The 3,593-nt window shown below is 41.4% G+C and overlaps 1 non-coding gene across 1 annotated transcript; it reads left to right on the forward strand.

The window, feature by feature from the left end:
• Positions 1-855: 855 nt before the first annotated feature.
• trnat-agu lies at positions 856-929 on the forward strand. The gene has a single exon. It is a non-coding gene; the product is annotated as a tRNA-Thr (tRNA).
• The last annotated feature ends 2,664 nt before the right edge of the window (positions 930-3,593 follow it).

Genomic DNA, 3,593 nt, shown 5'->3' on the forward strand with positions numbered 1-3,593 from the left:
GATCCGGCCAGAATCGGTCAGTAATTGTTTCCATCGGTATATAACGACAGAGGCAGCAGATGCACGGGAAACGACCACCGCAAATGCCCCTCCAATCATATCATCTTTCCGAGTTGGATGTATCTCGCTGATCCTTCAGTGTCGCTGAGTGTAAATCCTGGAAATTCCCCACGAGCGGTATCATGGCTGCACGTCTGTGCTGAGGCGTTGAAAGCTTCAGGAAAGTAATTCATCCTCTCCATCACTGTGATAATTCTGGATATGCAGTGAGTCCTTGCCCATTGAGTGACGACTATACTCCAGGAATCCGTTTCGATAATTTAAAGGTTCCTATCAGACATCTGCAATCATTTGAAATAAGTGAGACGTGGACGAAGACAGTGAAATAAAGTGATAGACAATGATGCCTGGGAGGCATAAGGCACGAAGTGAGCGCGGAACCGATGGTGCAAAACTCAATCTCGGTGCCATTGGGTCATCTTTTACTGCCCAATGTTTATACTTACTTACACATTACAGCTAGTCAATTCACCGCAATGACCTTGTTCCTCTTGATGTGAGGTCCCGTCTGTGTGTGTGAACGTGGTTCATGGGCCACGATAGAACGAACACATCCTCTTTCGCCTGTCACTTTAACCAGGTGAAAATACCAGTTTTAAATGAATGCAAGAAGAGATTATGGTTTTCTGTGCATTTTCAGTGGAAAATTTTCAGCTAGAAACTGTTTGTATTTGAAAATTCGAGGATTGAACACAATTCTCTGAGAGCAACATTGATCCGAAAACACATGTCCAAGGACTGTGAGGAAATGGTTAAGCAACTCCACATATGGATGAGTAAGAGCATTTCTGCTGTGGCGCCGTGGCTTAGTTGGTTAAAGCGCTTGTCTAGTAAACAAGAGATCCTGGGTACAACTCCCCGCGGTGCCTACTTGTCGAGTTCATACATGGGCTTAGTGTTTCAAGTCTTTGTGAAAATAACTTAGCCCCTTTTTGGACTTTCACCCTGTTATGATTTGGTGATCCGGGTTAAGTTCCAACAGTGAATGCCATGTTTTTTTTTATATTCCGAACTATTACTTATGTCTGTGGTTTCTTTCCATTATTCCACAAGCACTTCTGCTTCTCCTCCTATTTTATTATCCCTCCTTCATTCCTAGTTGGGTCGGAATAACGAGATGAGGCAGGAGACGCTGCAGATTTGCCGGGGAATTTTGTGGTAATGGCAGAGATACCACCAATTGATCACTCTCATTCTCTGATGCCACCGATCATACATTTAAACCAACAATATATACATCAATGTGCTTCTTTATTTGTAGTGTAATTGCATTTATTTTCTTGTGGATTAGGAATCCTATTTTGAATTCGAAACAGTCATAATTGTTTGAGGAAGAAGTGTCGCCTTGCCTGGTTTTAAGTGACAGACACATTGTCCGGAGAATGTGAGCCCAGTTCAACGCACTCCAGTCAGTGGGCAAAAGGCCTCTCAGCAGCTGCACACTCAAATTGTCTCGAAATGTCAGACTTTTCACAGAGCCGAAATAGGTAAAGAGCTGTGTGGACAGACAGAGTGTCGGAGAATGTGTAACAGGAAGAGGATGAGGTGGATGCACAGAGACAAAGAGAGACATATGGTGACACATGCTGAGTTAGACACTGAAATGACCAATTCTCTATTCGACATTGCTGCAAACTGAGAGAAAGGAAACGAAAGAAGGCAATCATTTAAGCACAGCCTTTCACCAACTGAGAGCAACGGAAACAGCATTACAGTCAATAAAGTCCTTCTGAATTTGTAAAGGTGACGGTTGTCTGTCATTGAGATATTTTGATAAAAATCCTCATTCAAAAGATAAGACTGATAATTTTCCCAGCGTTATAATGTAGAAATGTATAAGTAACGTGTTTCTGTCGATCTAAAACTTTAACTTAGTTTCTCTCCACAGATGCTGTCAGGTCTGTTGAGTTTCTCCAACAATTCATATTTTTGGTTCAGATTTACATTATCAAAGTAAAATGAAAATCAACATTCTGTTGATCGCTTCATTTTTAAAACCCATCAGAAAATAAAACTGGTTACACTCTCAGACACAAATATACTCTACAACGACTATGCACATGCAAACCCACTTTCAAATTTAGGCCGTGGCAGACCCAAGACCGAACGTCTCCGTATCGTATTCGAGTCTAAACAACGCGTTGAAAATTCATGTTTTCGCGACCTGCCAAATGCACAACTGTCAAATTGACTGACTGTAACAAGCTCCATCGAAACAGCCTATCCTTGGCAGAGTGGGATCGGGAGAATAATATTGATTCACGGATAAGTTTTCAACTACAAATTCTCTCTGTCATCACGACCACGTTATTACATCTCAGGAACAGTACCTGACTGTCCAGCACCTCAGCAGAAAGTGATAACTTTAGATGCTGGAGATCAAAGCCAATAAGTGTAGCACTTGGAAATCACAGCCTGTTAGGCAACATCTGAGGAGCGGGGAATCGACGATTCAAGCATTCCTGATGAACATCTTGTACGCGAAACATCGAATTTCCTGTTCCCCGGGTGCTGCTTGACCAGCACCACACTTTTTGACTCTATTCCCACCTCAGCTGATCTGCTTCGGAAAATTGATGATGAGCTTGCCAGCATTCAGTTTGAATCTTCTATCACATGTTTGACAGCTTGCAACATTCCATTCCTCATAAAACTCAGATCATCCAAATTACTAAATAAAAATAAACTGTGGATGCAAGAAATCTGAAACACAAGCATAATTGCTGGAGAAACTCTGCATTCTCTGATATCAACTGAATAGTTGAACATTAAACTGTGAACAGGAAAAGAAAAAGCTGCAATTTGATAACTGCAACACTTCGTTTCTCCAAAAAAAGACATCATGAAATGCAGTGTTTCGACCAGGCTCTCATCGTCTCAAATACTGATTGGAGTGACGAAATAAATGTTGGCCCAGTCATTGCTGAACAAATGAATTAAAAGACTTATTGTGTTCCTAATCAGTTGCTACCACGGCAGACCATGTTAATGTGATACACAAAGCAGGACAGCCAGGTCCTTCTGTGTTTCAGAGATCTGCAATATCTAATTTAAATAAAAGGGTCATTATTGAATGTTCCTGCGAACATCTCATTCTCCACTTCATACTGCATTGGTCAATATTTTACTCACAAACTTCCTCATCTCGACATCACTCAATTTTTATATCCTTAACGTTCTCTTCATGGTTTACCTTTCAAACTATTTTCCCAAGTACATGCCCATTTTTATTCAGTCGAAGGCTAAGCTGAGATGATGTCTGTTGGAAATCCAAATATCGCTCTATCACACTTTGTCCCTTGTTTAGTGTGTCCGTGTAAAACACGTTAAACCTGTGCCCTCTCGTTTTGAATTCCACCATCCTGGGTAAAACCTTGGCCTAGGCCAGTCACCGATCCAACCCCAATCATGATTTTATAAACGTCTAGAAGTTTATACACCAGCCTGGAACACTGCTGGAAAAAGCCCTTGCTCAAGCACACTCTACTTACAACTCAAGCCTCTCGACACTGTAACATCCTTGTAAATCTATT

The sequence above is a fragment of the Chiloscyllium plagiosum genome, unplaced genomic scaffold (assembly GCF_004010195.1).
Source record: "Chiloscyllium plagiosum isolate BGI_BamShark_2017 unplaced genomic scaffold, ASM401019v2 scaf_16571, whole genome shotgun sequence".
Classification (NCBI taxonomy): domain Eukaryota; kingdom Metazoa; phylum Chordata; class Chondrichthyes; order Orectolobiformes; family Hemiscylliidae; genus Chiloscyllium; species Chiloscyllium plagiosum.